Here is a 23,519-nt window from a genome sequence, read left to right on the forward strand (position 1 = left end):
CACATTGGATTTATTGGTGACTGTCTGATATTTATCCTAGTTTTGGATTCCCCACAGAAGGAAACATCTTCTCTACGTTCACCCTATCGAACCTCTTCACAGTTTTAAAGACCTCTATCAGGTCGAGAGAAAAGAGCCCCAGCCTGTCCAGTCTTTCCTGATAAGTACATCCTCTCAGTTCTGGTATCAACCCTGTGAATCTTTTTTGCACTGACTCCAGTGCTTTTATATCCTCTTTATAATATGGAGACCAGAACTGTGCAGAGTTCTCCAAGTGTGGTCTAACCAAGGTTCGACACAAGTTTAACACAACTTCTTGACTTTTCAATTCTATCCCTCGAGAAATGAAGCCCAGTGCTTGCTTTGCTATTTTTAACGGTCTTATTCACCTGCTCATTGGAAAACCCCGGGTAAGGTACCCCCAGCGAACCCACTCTGAACCCGGTTTGCTGCTCATTGGAAAACCCCGGGTAAGGTACACCCAGCGAGTCCACTCTGAACCCGGTTTACTGCTCATCTGAAAACACCGGGTAAAGTACTCCCAGCGAGCCCACTCTGAACCCGGTTTGCTGCTCATCGGAAAACCCCGGGTAAGGTACACCCAGCGAGCCCACTCTGAACCCGGTTTACTGCTCATCGGAAAACCCTGGGTAAGGTACACCCAGTGAGCCCACTCTGAACCCGGTTTACTGCTCATCAGAAAACCCCGGGTACGGTACACCCAGCGAGCCCACTCTGAACCCGGTTTACTGCTCACCGGAAAACCCCGGGTAAGGTGCACCCAGCGAGCCCACTCTGAACCCGGTTTACTGCTCATCGGAAAACCCCGGGTAAGGTACACCCAGCGAGCCCACTCTGAACCCGGTTTGCTGCTCATCGGAAAACCCCGGGTAAGGTACACCCAGCGAGCCCACTCTGAACCCGGTTTGCTGCTCATCGGAAAACCCCGGGTAAGGTACAGCCAGCGAGCCCACTCTGAACCCAGTTTGCTCATCGGAAAACCCCGGGTAAGGTACACCCAATGAGCCCACTCTGAACCCGGTTTACTGCTCATCGGAAAACCCCGGGTAAGGTACATCCAGCGAGCCCACTCTGAACCCGGTCTGCTGCTCATCGGAAAACCCCGGGTAAGGTACACCCAGCGAGCCCACTCTGAACCCGGTTTGCTCATCGGAAAACCCCGGGTAAGGTACACCCAGCGAGCCCACTCAGGACCCGGTTTAATGCTCATCGGAAAACCCCGGGTAAGATACACCCAGCGAGCCCACTCTGAACCCGGTTTGCTCATCGGAAAACCCCAGGTAAGGTACACCCAGTGAGCCCACTCTGAACCCGGTTTACTGCTCATCAGAAAACCCCGGGTAAGGTACACCCAGCGAGCCCACTCTGAACCCGGTTTACTGCTCATCGGAAAACCCCGGGTAAGGTACACCCAGCGAGCCCACTCTGAACCCGGTTTGCTGCTCATCGGAAAACCACGGGTAAGATACACCCAGCGAGCCCACTCTGAACCCGGTTGTTGCTCATCGGAAAACCCCGGGTAAGGTACACCCAGCGAGCCCACTCTGAACCCGATTTACTGCTCATCGGAAAACCCCGGGTAAGGTACACCCAGCGAGTCCACTCTGAACCCGGTTTGCTGCTCATCGGAAAACCCCGGGAAAGGTACACCCAGCGAGCCCACTCTGAACCCGGTTTACTCATCGGAAAACCCCGGGTAAGGTACACCCTGCGAGCCCACTCTGAACCCGGTTTACTGCTCATCAGAAAACCCCGGTTAAGGTACACCCAGCGAGCCCACTCTGAACCCAGTTTGCTCATCGGAAAACCCCGTGTAAGGTACACCCAGCGAGCCCACACTGAACCCGGTTTGTTGCTCATCAGAAAACCCCGGGTAAGATACACCCAGCGAGCCCACTCTGAACCCGGTTTACTGCTCATCGGAAAACCCTGGGTAAGGTACACCCAGCGAGCCCACTCTGAACCCGGTTTACTGCTCATCGGAAAACCCCGGGTAAGGTACACCCAGCGAGCCCACTCTGAATCCGGTTTGCTCATCGGAAAACCCCGGGTAAGGTACACCCAGCGAGCCTACTCTGAACCCGGTTTGTTGCTCATCGGAAAACCCCAGGTAAGGTACGCCCAGCGAGCCCACTCTGAACCCGGTTTACTGCTCATCGGAAAACCCTGGGTAAGGTGCACCCAGCGAGCCCACTCTGAACCCGGTTTGCTCATCGGAAAACCCCGGGTAAGGTACACCCAGCGAGGCCACTCTGAACCCGGTTTACTGCTCATTGGAAAACCCCGGGTAAGGTACACCCAGCGAGCTCACTCTGAACCCGGTTTACTGCTCATCGGAAAACCCCGGGTAAGGTACACCCAGCGAGCCCACTCTGAACCTGGTTTGCTCATCGGAAAACCCCGGGTAAGGTACACCCAGTGAGCCCACTCTGAACCCGGTTTGTTGCTCATCGGAAAACCCTGGGTAAGGTACACCCAGCGAGCCCACTCTGAACCCGGTTTACTGCTCATCGGAAAACCCTGGGTAAGGTACACCCAGCGAGCCCACTCTGAACCCAGTTTACTGCTCATCGGAAAACCCCGGGTAAGGTACACCCAGCGAGCCCACTCTGAACCCGGTTTACTGCTCATCAGAAAACCCCGGGTAAGGTACACCCAGCGAGCCCACTCTGAACCCGGTTTGCTGCTCCCTCTGTGCCCAGCACTGCCTGCACCCCCGGCGCACGGAAGTGGAATTTCAAAAGAAGGAAGGAATCTGTCAGCATTTGAAAGGCTTTTAGAAATAATTCAAGGTGTTTCAGAGAGTTGGGATCTTTCTCTATTCTCGGGGAGTTAGATATCAGCCTTTCTCCTGTGAATAGAGAGCTGCCTTATAGGGCCGTGATCATCTTTGAAAGAGTTGCCAATTAATCCCACTCCCCGGCCCTTTCCCCACAGCCCTGCAAACTTTTCCTTTAAGTAGATCCAATTCCCTTTTGAAAGTTACTATTGAATCTGCATCCACCTCCCTTTCAGACAGTGCATTTCAGATCACAACAACTCACTGAGTGAAAAATGTCTCATCTCCCCTCTGGATTTTTGTCCATTAGTTGATGAGACGTGTTTACTTGTTAAATATATTTTCTGAGTGGAATTAAATTTAAAACCAGGTTTGTAGGCGTGATTCTCTATTCACACATCGAAGGTGAGAAAGATGCTGTGGGTCACACGCTAAGCCCAGTAACTGAAAATGATTAAAGACTGGGTTTTGTGTTTAGTGATCCCGGGCATGTTACCGATACCTTCCCTGGATACCAAGGCTGGGAGAGGCACTCTGGAATGTATGGGGAGCTGGGACTTGTCCATGAGAGTAACCGAAGGTATGAGAACTGAAATAATCTAGAGTTAGAAAGGAGAAAAGGCCCAAAAATGGAGCAGTCAGTAACAGGACATCAATTAGTCTCTTATCATGGAGAAATCAAATACTCCACACACTGTGTGTTTGAAACAAAGGTGATTTATTTGACAGATATCAAAATATTAAACTCCAACCCAGTTATGGGGGTTATTAACATCAGCAGAAACAAACCTCAACTATCAGAATGAACATGGTTCAGTCCTGGATGTGATTAACAGCAGCAATAACAACAGAATCCAACCCCTGCAGTCACTTGTGAACTCGGTGTCTCTCCAGGTTGGATGATCAGTTGAAGCCTCGTCCACACACACAACACGTGTACGGTTTCTCCCCGCTGTGAACGGTGCGATGTTTTTTCAGGCTGTGTAACTGGTTAAAGCTCTTTCCACAGTCAGTGCACTGGAACACTCTCACTCAGGTATGTGTGTCTCGGTGCTTTTCCAGTCACACTGATGTTTGAAATCTTTTCTCACAGACAGAACAAACATTTCTCCTTCCACGTTCAAAGGCCGATGATATTCAGGAACTGATGAATTGAGTGACTGTCAGATCTTGATTTGATGTGATTGGTTTGAGTTTCATAAGAACATAAGAAATAGGAGCAAGAATAGGCCATTCGGCCCCTCGAGCCTGCTCCACCATTCAATAAGATCTTGGCTGATCTCCTACCTCATCTCCACTTTCCTGCACTATCCCCATATCCCTTGATGCCCTTAATATTCAACAATCTATTGATCTCTGTTTTGAATATACGCAGTGACTGAGCCTCCACAGCCCTCTGGGGTGAGAATTCCAAAGATTCACCGCCCTCAGAGAAGAAATGTCTCCTCAACTCAGTCCTAAATGTCCGACCCCTTATTCTGAGACTGTGACCCCTGGTTCTAGATTCCCCAACCAGGGGAAACATCCTCCCTGCATCTACCCTGTCAAGCCCTGAGAGTTTTGTGTGTTTCAATGAGATCACCTCTCATTCTTCTAAACTCTAGAGAATATAGACCTAGTCTACTCAATCTCTCCTCATAGGACAATATCCCCCCATCCCAGGAACCAGTCCTGGTGAACCTTCATTGCACTCCCTCTATGGCAAGTATATCCTTCCTGAGGTAAGGAGACCAAAACTGTGCACAGTACTCCAGGTGTGGTCTCACCAGGGTCCTATATAACTGCAGTAAGACGTCTTTACTCTTATACTCAAATCCTCCTGTAATAAAGGCCAATGTTTCCCGTTTGCATATTTTCCCTTCTAATACCCTGTAAAAGGAGTTTACAAAAGTCAGCCATGTAAGTACAGGATAGAAATTCAGAACATTCTTCCCTGTCCTGTTCCCCAAAACTGTAAATTCTCCTCTCACTCACGCTACGTCCCTCTGCGCTGAAATCCAAACCCATCGCACCAGCTCCAATGTTCTTTTCCTTCCGGCTCGGCTTTCTCCCTCCCCTGAAGGTGCTGACTCTGGCTGGGTTCAGTTCTACACTCACTGTTTCCCCTCTCTCTCCTCCCCTGAAGGTGCTGACTCTGGCTGGGTTCAGTTCTACACTCACTGGTTCCCCTCCCTCTCCTCCCCTGAAGGTGCTGACTCTGGCTGGGTTCAGTTCTACATTCACTGGTTCGCCTCCCTCTCCTCCCCTGAAGGTGCTGACTCTGGCTGGGTTCAGTTCTACACTCACTGGTTCGCCTCCCTCTCCTCCCCTGAAGGTGCTGACCCTGGCTGGGTTCAGTTCTACACTCACTGGTTCCTCTCTCTCCTCCCCTGAAGGTGCTGACTCTGTCTGGGTTCAGTTCTACACTCACTGGTTCCCCTCCCTCTCCTCCCCTGAAGGTGCTGACTCTGGCTGGTTACACACAGTGGCACCTCCATTATCCACCAGAAAGAAGGGGAATGGGAATTGGTGGAGAATCGAGAGTCCCCAAATGTTGCCCCTCCCGTCTGGTACAGCAATCCCCTCGGCACGGGAATGGAGACAAGTCCAATCCAAGTAACAGGCTGAGTATCATCAGCCCTTTGAATGTGGAAGGAGGAATGTTTGTCTGTTCTGTCTGTGGGAAAATATTTCAAACATCACTGACTGGAAAAACACCGAGACACACCCAAGTGAGAGTGTTCCAGTGCACTGACTGTGGAAAGAGCTTTAACTAGTTACAGAACCTGAAAAAACATTGCCCCATTTATAGCGGGGAGAAACCATACACATGTTCTGTGTGTGGACGCGGCTTCAACTGATCATCCAACCTGGATAGACACAAGGACACCCACACCATGGAGAAACCGTGTATATGTTGGGTCTGCAGGAAGGGATTCAATTACCCGTATGAGCTGGAAATTCATCGATGCACTCACACCGTGGAGATCCCGTTTACCTGCTTTGTGTGTGGGAAGGGGTTCAATGGTTCATCCCACCTGCTGACACACCAGCGAGTTCACAAGTGACTGCGGTGGTTGGATTCTGCTGTTATTGCTGCTGTTAATCACATCCAGGACTGAACCATGTTCATTCTGACAGTTGGGGTTTGTTTCAGCTGATGTTAGTAACCCCTATAACTGGGCTGGAGTTTAATCTGTATCAATGTCAAATAAATGAGCTTTGTTTCACACACACACAGTGTGTCGAGTCCTTGATGTCTCGACAATAAGACGAGCTGATTGAGGACTTGTTACAAACTGAGTGGAATCCATCTGAGAACTGAGTTCCCACAACTTGTTAAAAGATGGATCTACAAGATGTCCAAGTCTGACAGGACAGAAAATTCTATTATATCACAGGGCCCACTTCAACCCTCCAGGGCAGTGAGCCCCTGTAACATTGGATTTTAACCTATGGGAAATATTCTGATAATCTGTTATTGTCACGGGGCAAAGCAGCATTGTTACTTTAACATCAGTTTAATCAAACTCAATGGACAATCCGATCTCCAAAGGGAAACGTCTCCTTAAAGCTGACGGTGTCGGCAGTTCTGCAGCTCATTTCTCAGTGTGAGCGTGTCCGAATGAAAAGCTTTAACAACAGCCGATGTTTCACAAAGGGAGACCTCACCAGACCAAAGGCCATTGGTGGAGTTTAATGGGCTGTTTGTGTCACTGGGCTACAGGAGGCCATTTTTAGCAGAAGGAAAACTGGTCACAGCAAACAGAGAGTTCAACAGACTGTCCCTGGTCCACTCGAACCCCCACTGTAAAGTCTGTAGGTATTATGGCGAATTAATACACAGACTACAAGAGTAACTTTAACAGGACTTTACTATTCGAAGGTCAGGGCGAATCTGCCCAATAAATCCTGACACAGCACTTATATACCGGTGTGGTCACCGTCGGTATTACAGTATACAGCAGCCAAGATAAAGTAGTGCCACACCTAAAATAGTTCTCTTAAAGGTGAACGGTTACATACAATAGTTCTCTTAAAGGTAGAACAGTTACATACACTACAATCCTCCCTTTTTAGCTTACAACATACGTATTCCCCATTAAACATAACATCATAACATATATCCAACTTCATGTTAAAACAGTTCACAGATGTAGTCTCTGCAGAAACAGTTCACAGATTCAGTCTCTGCGGGAAACAGTTCATAGATTCAGTCTCTGCGGAAAACAGTTCACAGATTCAATCTCGGTGGATGCGCCTTCCGTGCTTCTTGACTCGGTCCTGACAACACCTCAGTGGTGTAGCAGTTCCCTGTGGTGTAGTCGGTTCACGTTGCTGGAGTGACTCATCCAATAGTCCTTCACTGGACTTAACAGCTTGAACTTCCGTCCTTCTGAACCAGCATTGTTGGTTTGTAAAAACTTGAGTACCTTGGGAAGTTTTTCTACTTCCAAACTGATTTGGCTCCGTTCGAAGGGACCCCGTGCGTGATCTACTAGTGATGATGATGGTCCAGATGATCATCATCTTCTGCTTCATCTTTTCCTTTTCTGCTTCTTGGAGACTCTCTGGGCTCCACTGTCAGCTGCCAGCTACATGCACAGTTCCTCCTTCTCGTCCTCCTTTTTCCGTAGTAGCGCCACCATCTCCCGATGTTCCTTAGACTTTTTGTGATTCTTCATGGTTTCTGCACTTTGGGAGTTTTCATCACAAGCTGGGCAGAACAGGTCATCGTAATATTCGATGTCGTCCAACAGGTCATGGTAATATTCGGTGTCATCTTGAGCTAGGCCAGTGAGAGGGTCTTCTATTTCCTCCATACCCAGCTGGACATTAGCCAGCTTTTGTTCCAAATCCAGACATCTTTCCTGAAGAGACTTCTTCAGGCGTTCAGCTTCATCCAGCTTTTTCTGGGCTTCCTGCAAATCTTTTACTAATGACGTCATTTGTGATTTCAATACTTCAACTTCATTTAGAGATTGGTTGATCGGACTATTCAATCCCTCTACTGCAGCAGCTGTTTCAACCTTCTGTTGTTCAACATTGACGTGAGTCAGCGTACTTTTGGCATCCAAGGGTTGCTCTGCTGCCATCTTCTCAGTCTGTGTTGCAACCTCAGCTATTTCAATAACTTTTGGGAGCTCCAAACCCCTCTCCTATGAAGATTTAAACTCCTGTTCAATTTGTTCCCATTTCAGAGTCTTGTCCTTCAGCATATGAAGGAGTTGGCTGACCGTTAACTCCAAACCCCTCTCCTTTGAAGATTTAAACTCATGTTCAATTTGTTCCCCTTTCAGAGTCTGGTCCTTCAGCATATGAAAGAGTTGGCTGACCGTTAACTCTTCTGACCTCATACGTTTCCCAGTAGCTGCAGGGCTGTTTATAACCTTGCCCTGGGGCTCCGTTGCTGTTTCTACTTCGCCATCATCCGCAGCCTCCACCATTCGAATTTCCCCACTTGAATCGTCCGGTGATGCTGCACCCAACTTCAGTAGGAGCTCGGAGTTCATGGCGACCAAATCAGTCTTTTCTGCCTGCAATCCGCTAACAAGCGCTTTCAGTTGCTGAACCTCTTGCTCCACCAGATTAAAGCACGCACCTTCTGAAACCGAATCAGCTTTGATTCGTTTGGCCTCCTTGCCCCGACGGTTTGTGTGCTCCTGCTCCTTTTTCTCCATCACCTGTTTCTGTTGTCTTTCCAGGTTCTCCCACTCTGTGTCACAGAACTTTTTCATTGCTTTCATCTCTTGTTCGAGACGGCAACTCAATTGTTCTAATTGCTGTTGTAATTTGAAATGGAGTTGAGTTCGAGCCCGGTGTTCCTCAGAATTGTGCATATCTGTAAACTGGACAGACTCAGAATTCTCTGTCAAACTATGTTGTTGTTGTTCAGTGGAATTCTGTTCTGAAACTTTGTTCTCCTCTGAAGCATAAGCATTTATGCACTCCTTCGTTTTTCCAACCTTAGTCAGCAAGTCCATTTTAAACTTGTCTTTCGCACCTGGGCTGGTCTTATCGTCATCCGTTTCAGAGTCTGAGCTGATTGTCTTCACCGAGTTCTCACTCATTATTGCTTTTAAATAGTGCCATTCCATGTTTATTTCCCAGATCCACTCCCATCCCAGAAGTGGTGGACCTCCTTCAGGTAGTACATATAAATACATTCCTTGGTGTTCTTTGCCCCTGTCTCTCACCTTGACTTTTATCCTTCCCTTGGGGTATACTTTCTGCCCCGTGTATGTCTGCAATACGATCTTGGTATCTCTCAAGGGTATGTGTGAGAATAGCTGGTTGTAATCCCTTCGATTTATGACTGATAGGGCTGATCCTGTGTCCAATTCCATTTTCACTTGGACTCCGGCTATTTTTAGCATGACCCAGATAGTTTGCAGGTCAGCTTCCTTACTCACATTGTGAATTCTCAGACTACCCAGTTCCTGAACGGTTGGGTCTGAATCCGAATTCTGTTCATCTGAACTCTTCTCAGCCACCTTGTGTACCTTATTGTACTTTTCCTGCGGTGACTTTTTGTTGTTGTTGTTGGTCTTCTTTCCTGACCGGCATACCTTAGCTATGTGACCAAGTTTGCCACATTTTCTACATTCCTGGTTTTTAAACCAGCATTGGTTCTGGTCGTGTGTTGTCTTCCCACAACGATAACATTTCGATGTACCCGAAGTAATTTGATCCACACTGAGTACCGCTGCCTTCAGCTGCATTTCCACTGTGCCTCTCGCTGCGGCTTCGTGCGATGCTGCAATAAGGACAGCCTTATCAAGCGTGAGATCGTTCTCTTCTAGCAGACGCTTTTGTGTTCCTTCCTTCGACAACCCGCACACGAACTTGTCTCTCAATGCCTCTGTCAGATTTTCCCCAAACTGGCAGTATTTCGCTAGTCTACGCAGTTCGACCAAGTATTCCGCGTTGCTTTCCTCTTTCCGTTGTGTTCTCGCATAGAATTTGAATCGTTCCGCCAACATCAGTGGTGTGGGGTTCAAATGATCCTTCAGGACAGCAACAATATTAGCGAAAGTCTGATCCGCCGGTTTAGCTGGTGATAGAAGATGCTTCAATAGCCCGTATGTCTTTGCCCCCATTGCGTTTAATAAGGTGAGAGCTTTATCATCATCTGCTATCTTATTGGCCTCACAATATATCTCGATACGTGGCCCAATCTTCCACCTCGGAATCGAAGTTGTTGATGTTACCATGCTTAGGCATCTTCACTATCTCTCACTATCATTCTGTGAAACAAACACGAAATTTTTCTTTAACTTTTTTTTTCAAAATGGCGGTTTCCCGCGCTTGTCTTCTTCCCCCGCCCACTTTCAAAATGGCGGTTTCCCGCTTCTGTCGTCTTCCCCGCCTACTGGCGGCTTCCCGCGTTTCTTCCCCTGGTGGGAGGGGTAAGCTTTTCCCTCGGGCGACGACTGCTGGCTTTCGGGGTTCGCAGCCTGCGCGTCAGCTTCAGTGCGTTCCTTGTTCCCTTTTCTCGGCAGGGCAACCGGCGCTGGGTACAACCTGTTGACGGCGAACAGTTTCAGCCGTTGGGCTGGATCTCGCTCAGTCTCCCTCGCTCGGGCTCTGTTGTTCCCTTTTCTCGGCAGGGCAACCGGCGCTGGGTACAACCCGTTGACGGCGAACAGTTTCAGCCGCTGGCTGGATCTCACTCAGTCTCCCTCGCTCGGGCTCTGTCTCTCCCGCTCGCTCGGGCTCTGTCTCTCCCTCAGCGGCTTCTAATCGCGCCTCCCAGCCCTCTCGCAGTCCGGTGCTTTCCTCCCCGGCTGCGGCTGAGTTCTCCGTGATTTATTTATTTTTATATCTTCCCGCGCATTACGATCCTGGTCGCAGCGCTTCGTGGCCTCGGTCGCTGCCCGGCCTTTTTCACTCCAATCGCGCCTCCCAGCCCTCTCGCAGTCCAGTGCTTTCCTCCCCGGCTGCGGCTGAGTTCCCCGCGGTTTATTTATTTTTATATCTTCCCGCGCCTTACGATCCCGGTCGCAGCGCCTCGTGGCCTCGGTAGCTGCCCGGCCTTTTTCGCCGGTCGCGGTCTAGCTGTCTCACGACGCCGTTGCATCTCCCAGCCCGCTTGTACCGTGGCTTCCGTGCTCCACGCTGCCCCAGTCTCAGCGCCTCTGGGCCCGACTTCTGTCCGGCTCCTTTCCCCCCGACCGTGGTCGAGTTCACCGCCCTTATCCTCCGTTTATTTTTTATTTTCCCTTTACTCACAGTCACCGTGGCCGACTTGCTTCTCGTGCTGATCGGCTCACTCACCACCGTGGCAGAAGGAACAATCAGTGCCTGTTGCTGATGGAAGGCTTCGTGTCTGAATTCTTCCTTCTTCCTTGCTCTGCAGACTCGAGTTTTCTCTCAGCAGAACGACGAGGGCGGGTGCCTCTTCTCAATGCTCGTTAACTGCTTCGGAAGTATTGTTGCCGCAGGGTAAGATCGAACTCGTCGCCACTGTAAAGTCTGTGGGTATTATGGCGAATTAATACACAGACTACAAGAGTAACTTTAACAGGACTTTACTATTCGAAGGTCAGGGCGAATCTGCCCAATAAATCCTGACACAGCACTTATATACCGGTGTGGTCACCGTCGGTATTACAGTATACAGCAGCCAAGATAAAGTAGTGCCACACCTAAAATAGTTCTCTTAAAGGTGAACGGTTACATACAATAGTTCTCTTAAAGGTAGAACAGTTACATACACTACACCCACCTTCTCTCTCTCTCACTATTTATGGGCACTGCTGCAGTAATTGCTCCTCTGACCTTTCCTCTCTTGTCCCTCCTACACCCCTAATACACGGCCTGACACAATCTCCCTCCCCCTACAGCCTCACTGTGCTGGAATCCACACCAGTCTCCCCATCTGCTCCTTGTTCTTTCCCTGGATCTGAAAACTACTGAACTCAGTCTTCCCCTCCTGAAGTCTGCAGGCTCTAAAACTGAAGCTTTGTGTCCCTGAGTCCCGACTCCTTGATTTACCTCCCCTTCTCTCCTCCTCTTTCCCCCTTGGTTGTGTTCCACACTCTGGGCCTTGGGCCTTCCCCGGGGATTCTCAGTATGAACAGGTGGGATGTGTTTGGAGACAGGGTGTCCCGGCTCTCCACCTTTAAAGGGACAAGGAGACGACCAGCTGGGCTGAATGGCCCTGCTTTATGACATCACTGCAGTGCCTAGCAACCAACCTCCCTGAGCCCTGCTCATTATGGGCTGGGTTTAGCTCAGTGCTGTTACAGGAAGGGAAACAGGAGCAGGATTCGCCCCGTGTGGAGCCCAGGATTAATGGGGAGAGGTACAGGATCAATTTATACCTTATTATTGAGTGAGAAATGTCATTGTCCCGGACACTCCCTGTCCCTCGGTATCTGTGTCGAGGAGCAGCTGATGGGTTTACTCTGTATCTGACCCGTGCTGTACCCGACTGGAGAGTGTTTGATGCTGACACTAGGGGCTCAGCTCCACGAGCACAACATTTAACCCAAAGATGATCTGATAAACCCATCAGCTTCTCCCCTGGACACAGGTCCTGAAGGACAGGGAGTGTCTCTGATATTTTGGTTGGTGTCGTTGATCAAGTTTAAACACCTCACTCACATCTCCTCTCACCCTGCTTTGTTCTAATGAGAAGTGCCCCAGTTTCTCTCGTCTCTCCTCCTGGGAAAGAGAAGTTCGCCTCAGTTAGAAACTCAAACAGGCGCTTCACTGCAGACAGGCCATCATGAGGAAACATTTCTTTACCCAGCGAGTTATTATGATCTGAAATGCACTGCCTGAAAGGGTGGAGGAAGCAGATTCAAGAGTAACTTTCAAAATGGAATTGGATAAATATTTGAAGGGAAAACATTTGCCGGGATATGGGGAAAGAGCAAGGGAGTGGGATTAATTGGATAGCTCTCCCAAAGAGCTGGCACAAGTATGATGGGCCGAATGGACGCCTTTTGTGCTGTATCATTCTATGATTCTCTGATAACTAAAGCCTCTCATCCGTGGTATAACCTCAGTGAATTTATTCTGCAGCCTCTCTGTGGCCCCGACATCCTTCCCAGTGTAAGATTCCCAAAACTTATTCTAACTGCAGCCGAACCGATGGTTTTGTTTTCTACGCCCCATTTATAAAAAACCTCGGGTAACATTTTTAAACCACTTTATAAACTTATCCTCCAACTTTTAAAGATTTGTGTATCTGATCTGTCTGTAGATTTTGCGCCTGCGCTCACTCAGAGGTCGAACTCCAAACCATCGTTAACACCTTCACCAAAGCGTATGAGAGCATGACCTTACACTAAACATCCGTAAGACAAAGGTCCTCTACCAACCTGCCCCCGCCACACAGTACTGCCCCCCGATTATCAAAATCCATGACAAGGCCTTGGACAACGTGGACCACTTTCCATACCTCAGGAGCCTACTGTTAACAAGGGCAGGCATCGATGACGAAGTCCAACGGCGCCTTCAGTGTGCCAGTGCAGCCTTCGGTCGCCTGAGGAAGAGAGTGTTTGAAGACCAGGACCTCAAACCCGGCACCAAGCTCATGGTCTACAGAGCAGTAGTAATACCTGCCCTCCTGTATGCCTCAGAGACATGGACCATGTACAATAGGCACCTCAAAGCACTGGAGAGGTACCACCAACGCTGCCTCCGCAAGATCCTGCAAATCCATTGGCAGGATAGGCGCACCAACGTCAGTGTTCTCGTTCAGGCCAACATCCCTAGAATATATCCTCTGGTTCCTGACCGTTCTGCCAATGGGAACAGTTTCTCTCTATCTACTCTGTCTGGACCCCTCATGATTTTGAACACTTCTATCAGATCTCCTCCCAACCTTCTCTGCTCAAAGGCGAACAATCCCAGCTTCTCCAGTCTATCCACGTAACTGAAGTCCCTCATCCCTGGAACCATTCTTGTAAATCTTTTCTGCACCATCTCTGAGGTTTTCACATCCTTCCTAAAGTGCGGGGCCCAGAATTGGACACAATACTCCAGCTGAGGCCGAGCCAGTGTTTTATGAAGGTTCATCATAACTTCTCTGCTTTTGGACTCTGTGCCTTCCTTGCTTTTGTTGCCTCTTGTTGCTGGCTCCAGGCACTGGAGCGGTTCCTGTGTGTTCAGCTCTCAGCTGCAGTCAGTTCCTGGGCCGAGCTCAGCACTTTACCCAGCACACCTTTGTCCACGTTGTCATACTTGACACGGAGGGGCTGCGCAGGCTTCTCGTCCACCTCGGTCAGGGCGAGAGGTCCCGACCATTCGTGAGCTACACTGTAGAAAGTTGAGATACCAAAAATAGTGGGGAACCAAGGGACTAATGAGAGTGAGAAACTTAAAGTAATTAATATCAGTCACTAAAAAGTACTTGAGAAAGTAATGGGACTAAAAGCCGACAAATCCCCTGGACCTGACGGCCTACATCCGAGGGTTCTAAAAGAGGTGGCTGCAGAGATAGTGGATGCATTGGTCGTGATCTTCCAAAATTCCCTAGATTCTGGAAAGGTCCTAGTGGAATGGAAGGTAGAGTGGATACAGAGAGAATGTTTCCACTTGTGGGGAAGAGCATAACTAGAGGCCATCAATATAAGATAGACACCAAGAAATCCAACAGGGAATTCAGGAGAAACTTCTTTACCCAGAGAGTGGTGAGAATGTGGAACTCACTACCACAGGGAGTGGTTGAAGCGAACAGTATCGAAGCATTTAAGGGGAGGCTGGACAAGCAGATGAGGGAGAAGGGAATAGAGGGTTATGCTGATAGATTTAGATGAGGAAAGGCGGTACGAGGCTCGTGTGGAGCATAAAAGCCGGCATGGACTGGTTGGGCCGAATGGCCTGTTTCTGTGCCGTATATCCTGTGTAATCCTGTGTAATTCTAAAAATCTCAGTTTTGCAATTTTCAATTCACTATTCCCTGTAAACCGATTGTTAAAATCTGAGCCAGTGTGTTGTGAGACAAAGAGCCTTGTGTCCAATAAGGGGAATAAAAGCCACTGACCAGTCACCATTTCTCCTCCATTTACAGACGCTCCCTGACCAGTCACCATTTCTCCTCCATTTACAGATGCTCCCTGACCAGTCTCCATTTCTCCTCCATTTACAGACGCTCGCTGACCAGTCTGCATTTACAGATGCTCCCTGACCAGTCTCCATTTACAGACACTCCCTGACCAGTCACCAGTTCTCCTCCATTTACAGGCGCTCCCTGACCAGTCTCATTTCTCCTGCATTTACAGACGCTCCCTGACCAGTCTCCATTTACAGACGCTCCCTGACCAGTCTCCATTTACAGACACTCCCTGACCAGTCACCATTTCTCCTCCATTTACAGACGCTCCCTGACCAGTCTCATTTCTCCTCCATTTACAGATGCTTCCTGACCTGTCACCATTTCTCCTCCATTTATAGACGCTCCCTGACCAGTAACCATTTTTCCTCCATTTACAGACGTTCCCTGACCAGTCTCCATTTACAGACACTCCCTGACCAGTCACCATTTCTCCTCCATTTACAGACGCTCCCTGACCAGTCTCATTTCTTCTCCATTTACAGACGCTCCCTGACCAGTCTCCATTTACAGACGCTCCCTGACCAGTAACCATTTCTCCTCCATTTACAGAGGCTCCCTGACCAGTCTCCATTTACAGACACTCCCTGACCAGTCTCCATTTCTCCTGCATTTACAGACGCTCCCTGACTTCCTGTCTGTCCCGGAGTTTGGGCGGGCGGGGCCCCTTTGCTGAGGGCGCAGGCGGGTGGATAATGTTCACTGTATTTATAATGTGGCCTGGGGCCGCACTCGGTGCAGTGAGGGAGGAAATGCAGTGGGTGTTGTGGAGATGGATTGTCAAAAGGTGTTTGATAAGGTGACAGATGGGAGGCTTGTTGATCAAATTAAGGCTCACGGTATTAAAGGGAGTGGGGCAGCGTGGATAGGAAGTTGGGTAAATGGCAGAAAACAGAGAGTCGTGGTAAATGGATGTTCTTCAGACTGGAGATGTGTGAGGCGATAGATTTAGGAGGAAGAAAAACATAGGAAATGTACATGAAATGGTAAAACTTTGAAAGGAGCGGAGGAGCAGAGAGACTTAGGGTGTAAGATTCTAGCTAATACCTCGGCTTATTAACTTGCAGGTTCAAACACTCCCAGGGCAGGTACAGCACGGGTTAGATACCAAGTAAAGCTCCCTCTTCACTGTCCCATCAAACACCCCCAGAGGAGGTACAACACTGGTTAGATCCAGAGTAAAGCTCCCTCTACACTGTCCCATCAAACACTCCCACGGCAGGTATAGCACGGGTTAGATACAGAGTAAAGCTCCCTCTACACTGTCCCATCAAACACTCCCACGGCAGGTATAGCACGGGTTAGATACAGAGTAAAGCTCCCTCTACACTGTCCCATCAAACACTCCCGGGGCAGGTACAGCACGCGTTAGATACCGAGTAAAGCTCCCTCTTCACTGTCCCATCAACACTCCCAGGGCAGGTACAACACGGGTTAGATCCAGAGTAAAGCTCCCTCTACACTGTCCCATCAAACACTCCCACAGCAGGTATAGCACGGGTTAGATACAGAGTAAAGCTCCCTCTACACTGTCCCATCAAACACTCCCACGGCAGGTATAGCACAGGTTAGATACAGAGTAAAGCTCCCTCTACACTGTCCCATCAAACACTCCCAGGGCAGGTACAGCACGGGTTAGTAAAGCTCCCTCTACATTGTCCCATCAAACACCCCCAGAGCAGGTAGAACACGGGTTAGATCCAGAGTAAAGCTCCCTCTACACTGTCCCATCAAACACTCCCAGGGCAGGTACAGCACGGGTTAGATACAGAGTAAAGCTCCATCTACACTGTCCCATCAAACACTCCCAGGACAGGTACAGCACGGGTTAGATCCAGAGTAAAGCTCCCTCTACACTGTCCCATCAAACACTCCCAGGGCAGGTACAGCACGGGTTACAGCCCGAGTAAAGATCCCTCTGTGATTCTGCAATTATTTACACAGGAGATCCCCGGTACCCACATTCCTGATTATCCAGCAGAATTTTCACAGGGATAAACCCTGCAAGAGACTTCACTGCATTGACACTAATCTCCTGTGTGAAAAACTCGCTGGAGTTTAGAAGAATGAGAGGTGATCTCATTGAAACATACAAGATTCTGATGGGGATTGACAGGGTAGATGCTGAGAGGTTGTTTCCCCTGGCTGGACTGTCTAGAACTAGGAGTCATAGTCTCAGTATAAAGGGTAGGCCATTTAAGACTGAGATGTGGAGGAATTTCTTCACTCAGTGGGTTATGAATCTTTGGAATTCTCTGCCCCAGAGGGCTGTGAACACTGAGTCTTTGAGTATATTCAAGACTGAGATAGATAGGTTTTTGGACTCTAGGGGAATCAAGGGATATGGAGATTGGGCGGGAAAGTGGAGTTAGAAACATAGAAACATAGAAGATAGGAGCAGGAGTAGGCTATTCGGCTCCTCGAGCCTGCTCCACCATTCAATGAGATCATGGCTGATCATCCAAACTCAGTACCCTGTCCCTGCCTTCTCCCCATATCCCTTGATCCCTTTAGCCTTAAGCAATATATCTAACTCCTTCTTGTATATATTTAATGAATTGGCTTCTGTGGTAGAGAATTCCACAGGTTCACCACTCTCTGGGTGAAGAAATTCCTCCTCATCTAATTCCTAAATGGCTTACCCCTTATCTTTAGACTGTGACCCCTGGTTCTGGACTCCCCCACCATCGGGAACATCCTTCCTGCATCTAGTCTGTCTAGTCCTGTTAGAATTTTATAAGTTTCAATGAGATCCTCCCTCGTTCTTCTAAACTCCAGCGAGTACAAGCCCAATCGACCCAATCTCTCCTCATACTTCATTCCTGCCATCCCAGGTATCAGTCTGGTGAATCTTCGCTGCACTCCCTCCATGGCAAGAACATCCTTCCTCAGATAAGTCGACCAAAACTGCACACAATACTCAAGGTGTCATCTCACCAAGGCCCTGTGCAACTGCATCAAGACATCCTTGCTCCTGTACTCAAACCCTCTCGCTATGAAGGCCAACATACCATTTGCCTTCTTAACCGCCTGCTGCACCTGCATGTTTACCTTCAGCGACTGGTGCACAAGGACACCCAGGTCTCATTGCACTTTCCCTTACCCAATCTATTGCAGTTCAGATAATAATCTGCCTTCCTGTTTTTGCCACCAAAGTGGATAACCTCGCATTTATCCACATTATATTGCATCTGCCCAATCACCCAACCTGTCCAAATCATACTGGAGTTTCTTGGCATCCTCCTCACAGCACACACGCCCACCCAGCTTTGTGTCGTCTGCAAACCTGGAGATATTACATCTAGTTCCCTCGTCTAGATCATTAATATATATTGTGATGAGCTGGGGTCCTAGGACCAATCCCTGCGGTACCCCACTAGTCACTGCCTGCCACTCGGAAAAAGACCCGTTTATTCCAACTCTTTGCTTCCTGTCTGCTAACCAGTTCTCTATCCAAGTCAGTACCTTGCCCCCAATCCCATGTGCCTTAACTTTACACGCTAATCTCTTATGCGGGACCTTATCGAAAGCTTTCTGAAAGTCCAAATACACCACATCCACTGGTTCTCCCTTATCTATTTTAACAGTTACATCCGCAAAAAATTCCAGATTAGTCAAGCATGAGTTGAGGTCGATGATTAGCCATGATCTTATTGAAGGCTTGAGGGGCCCAATGGCCCACTCCTGCTCCTATTTCTTATGTTTTTAACCCCACAGTCACTGACACCAATCTCCTCCTGTCTGATATAAACCAGCCCCACAGTCACTGACACCAATCTCCTCCTGTCTGATATAAACTAACCCCACAGTCACTGACACCAATCTCCTCCTGTCTGATATAAACCAACCCCACAGTCACTGAAACCAATCTCCTCCTGTCTGATATAAACCAGCCCCACAGTTACTGACACCAATCTCCTCCTGTCTGATATAAACCAACCCCACAGTCACTGACACCAATCTTGAGTGTATGTCAGACTGAAGTTGTTTACAATCCTGATGAGCTTTTACGCTATTCTTAGTTGAGTTCGAGATCTCCAATGAAACACTCCACACACCTTAATCCCCCTGAGCACAGGTGAAAGGGTTAAAAGCAAGTCCTCTCAGTGTTTAAAATGCAGAGCAAACAAATTACTGTAGAGAAGGGGGTTATGTGCGAAATCACTAAGGGCTGAGGAGAAGCCAGGTGGCTAGATAAAAGTCTGCCCAGCTCAAGGACTTTATACAATGGAGCCTTACAAGAATAAGATAAGGCATAGCCACCAGGCTACACACAGCTAGTGCTTAAGTGTGAGAAAGATTTAAGAAAGTGTCAGCTAGACTTAGAAGTAGTAACATAAAAATGGCTTCACAGATTTGGCAGTCAGCTTGCATATATATACTAATAGTTGTTCTGAGTTTCGGAAAGGTAGAAAAAAAAACATCAGCCTAGTACATGGTCTGGCAGTTTGTAGAACTGCACTCAATGTCCAAGTGACAGAGACAAGAAGCAAAACAGAAAGAAGGGGCTCAGTTACAAACGAGTTGTTGATACTGTAACCTATGACCTGCAGCCCAGTGTTGCAGACCAAGAAGGGTCACGAGGGCCTAGCTGCCAGAATCATTGCAGGGGAGGATTAATTAGCTATTGTATTGAAGGGGTTAAATTGAACCTCTCAGAATTCGGACAGCCGAGGTGACCACTAATTAAGTGATGCTAGCAAAATTAATCTCAGAACAAAGGAGTGGGGTCATGTGAAAGTGAATAAGATAAGAAATATCACAATAAAAATTGACTTACGTAAAGAGGCAAAACTAAACAAAGAACAATGTGAGAAGCTTCAAAAAACCAAGATAAGACACAGTTGTGGGACCAGACAGAATATGTGCGTTTGCGTAAGCGATAAGGAATATGCTGCTTTAGCTAAAAATTGTAGACACAGCAGAATATAGGGGTCATGGGAATTTGACCTGTGACCAAAGGCATAGTAAGATGTAACTAACCTTTACTAATACTGAACAGAATCCATATGTGATCAGGTGATTATTGTAATACAATGTGATCAGGTGATTATTGTAATACAATGTGATTGGATGAAAATAGAATAAAAGCTGTACCGACCAAGAGAGAACAAGAAGGTGCTCGCACAGACCGCGTGGTCTGAGACTCTTCTCCCAGAGCTCTGATAATAAACTGCATCTTTTTACATTTACACGGTTTAGATGTGAATTTATTTTCACCACAACAACAGGCTTTATTTTTAATATGTAGATTCTACAGTAATACAACTCCTATACTAAATGAGTGCAAAATATTTACATGGGAGATTCTACAAAGGAATATTTATTGTAATATTTACAATATTATAGTTATATAGTAAGACTCATAATCTAACAAGCTGTATCCATGAACTCAGACTTTGATCATTGCCAAGCCTGAGAGGCACGAAAGGATGTTCGACTCTTTCAAAATGCCAATTAGAATGACATTGTCATCAATCGATGTCACATTACCGAGAGAGCCCCCTTTTTAAAGGGGCACAAACAATTAACTCCCAATTATAATTAAATCAGATCCGAATACTGTTGCTGATGTTGACAATTGACTCCAGTCCCTCCGGTGCCCACCGGTCACGGAAGGCCTCCAGCGTCCCGGCGGACACCGCGTGCTCCCTCTCCAGGGACAGCCCGAAGGATGTTCCACCTTGGCTGTAGCTGTCAGCTTTCTTCTTCCCGGGGTGCTCTCTGACCTAAGCTGCAAACAGTTCCTGTATTTAAAGCCCAATCAGGTACAGCCCATGTGACCCTGGTTACCTCGGCCAATCAAACCATTGAGCTGAAAGACATTCATCAAACAAAGCATTCCATTGGATGGCTGTTTAGGGTTCATCGAGTAACCGCTTCCTGTTCATTGGAGCTACGAGGAATCTGCGAGTCAGAACAATGTCAGAGTTTGCTTTTACTGGGGCATTTCAAGAAACAAATGGCCTTCACAGTTCCGCTCAGTCCACACAGGCAGAGTTCTCAGCTCTGCTGGTTCTGTTCACACGAGGTCTGTTTCAGCTTAAAAGGGATAATTAGAGCCTGTTCTGTCTGAGGTGATTACAAGCTAATAGTTCACTAGACACGGGTCTTTAATACAAAGTTTACTCATATTAAACATACATGTACATAAAACTAGGAAGACTTTACTTTTATGACTCTATTTCATATAAAATCTGATCTAATACAACCCAGCTTTCTTACCGTCCACTCCTGGAGGCCCCACTCCCTGAGCCTACAACCTTCAGCAGGGTCAGTGGTGGAGTTCCACAGTGGGAGTGATCCCAGAGTAACTGTCGGGATCGCACCCCCGTGAATGTTCCGGGTCGTGTATTTTTAGTTATCCTGGTGTCTAACACACACACATCAATAAAACAGGGAATTCCTGGAAACACGCTGCAGGTCCTTCTTTATCTGGAGATCAAATGTCTGTTGTATAATTGTACCAGCAGTTAACAGGCTCCTGTGAACTCCTCCGTCTGCTATTTTAATGTAGGCTTTGGTTAATTTATTTTAAACAGGTTTGTTTTAAATGGGTTAATGCCTGCCTTAAAATGGTAGATTCAGGACTGTCACACAATCATGTTAAATCTTCATGGAATAATTACCTGTGATTTTTAGACGAGAAACTTAAACCTGCCGTGTCACTTTCAGTCAGGAGCAGATCGCAGTTTTACACCAATCTCTGATTTGACAGCACGTTTCCAGCATTCACCGTTGTTCTTCCTGACTCCTGTAAAGGGGCCTTCTGTTCCGTGCCTAGGAGCTCTGAACCATGGAAGGGAGCGGCTGGGACACATTTCTTACAGGCCTCAAGATTAACTCACATGGGGACTTTGCTGTCAGTGAAGAGAGGCGAGAAAGACCAAAGTGCCGTTTGCCCCTCTCAGTGTGGCCCTGAAGGACTGTGTCCAGGCTGAAGTTCTGTTCCCGCCGTACGATCCTCCCCCAGATTGTCCTTTCTGAGCTCCAGCCAGGTGATGCTAAACACTCAGGTGGGAAAGAAGAAAATCTACAACAATGTGTTTTAAACAAAGCTGATTATTTGACATTTATAAAAGAAAGACTTGCATTTCTATAGCGCCTTTCACGACCTCAGGACATCCCAAAGCGCTTACAGGCAATGAAGTACTTTTGAAGTGGAGTCACTGTTGTAATGTGGCAGCCAATTTGCATACAACAAGCTCCCACAAACAGCAACATGATAATGACCAGGTAATCTTACTTTTTTTGGTATGTTGATTGAAGGATAAATATTGACCAGGACACCGGGGATAACTCCCCTGCTCGTCTTCGAAATAGTGCCATGGGATATTTTACATCCACCTGAGAGCGCAGACGGGGCCTCAGTTTAACGTCTCCAGAATATTAAATTCCAGCCCAGTTATAGGGGTTATTAACATCAGCAGAAACAAACCCCAACTGTCAGAATGATCATGGTTCAGTCCTGGATGTGATTAACAGCAGCAATAACAGCAGAATCCAACCTCTGCAGTCACATGTGAACTCGCTGGTGTCTCAGCAGGTTGGATGAATCAGTGAATCTCTTCCCACACACAGAGCAAGTGAACGGCCTCTCCCCAGTGTGAACATGCTGGTGTTTCAGTAGTTTGGATGAATGGGCGAATCCTTTCCCACACATGGAGCAGGTGAACGGCCTCTCCCCAGTGTGAAATCGTTGGTGCGTCAGCAGATCCTTTTTCCTTTTAAAGCACGTCTCGCAGTCAGAACATTTAAAAGGTCTCTCATCAGTGTGAACAAGCTGGTGTTTAGTAAGCTGGGATGACTGAGTGAATCCCTTCCCACACACGGAGCAGGTGAACGGCCTCTCCACAGTGTGGGTGCGCTGGTGTACAGTGAGGTCAGATGATCGCCTGAACCCAGTCCCACAGTGAGAGCACCTGAATGGTCTCTCGTCAGTGTGAACACGTTGATGACACGTCAGTTCCCTGGAACTTTTATAGCACTTCGCACAGTCCGGGCATTTAAAAAGTCTCTTGTCAGTGTGAACTCGCCGGTGTTTCAGCAGGGCAGAGGAATGAGTGCATCCCTTCCCACACTCGGGGCAGGTGAACAGTGTCTCCCCGGTGTGACTGCGTCGATGAATTTCCAGCTCAAACGGGTAACTGAATCCCTTCCCACAGTCTCCACATTTACACGGTTTCTCCCCAGTGTGACTGCGCTTGTGTCTCGACAGGCCAGATGATCGACTGAAGCCTCATCCACATTGAGAACGCGTGTAAGGTTTCTCTCCGCTGTGAACAGTGCTTTTTGCTTCCATGCTCAAATCTGTTGATATTCAGGTCCCAATGAATCAAGTGACTCTGTCAGATCTTGATGTGATGTTTTGTTTGAGTTTCCCGTCTTCAAATCCTCCCCTTCTAATACCCTGTAAAATGAATTTAAAACAGGAAAAAGGGAGCGTGAGAGAGAACACACAAAAACACAAAGGCGGGTTGTGAAATTGAGCTCAATGAATCTGGTCATTTGTGGGGTCAGCACCAGAAAAAAGTGACCATGAAAGCTGCCGGATTGTCGTAAAATCCCAACTGGTTCACTGATGTCCTTCAGGGAAGGGAACCTGCCACCTGGTCTGGGCCGACACACGACGCTGGCCTCTATGGGAGGAGAGAGAGAGAGAGGTGGGAGTGG

The 23,519-nt window shown here is 47.9% G+C and overlaps 1 pseudogene; it reads right to left on the bottom strand.

The window, feature by feature from the left end:
* Nucleotides 1-23,250, bottom strand: part of LOC147118473 (uncharacterized) — a 177,793-nt pseudogene extending 154,543 nt beyond the window's left edge.
* Nucleotides 23,251-23,519: the final 269 nt, after the last annotated feature.

The sequence above is a fragment of the Somniosus microcephalus genome, chromosome 4, assembly GCF_052327205.1.
Source record: "Somniosus microcephalus isolate GS21.2 chromosome 4, FLI_Smic_1.0, whole genome shotgun sequence".
NCBI lineage: Eukaryota > Metazoa > Chordata > Chondrichthyes > Squaliformes > Somniosidae > Somniosus > Somniosus microcephalus.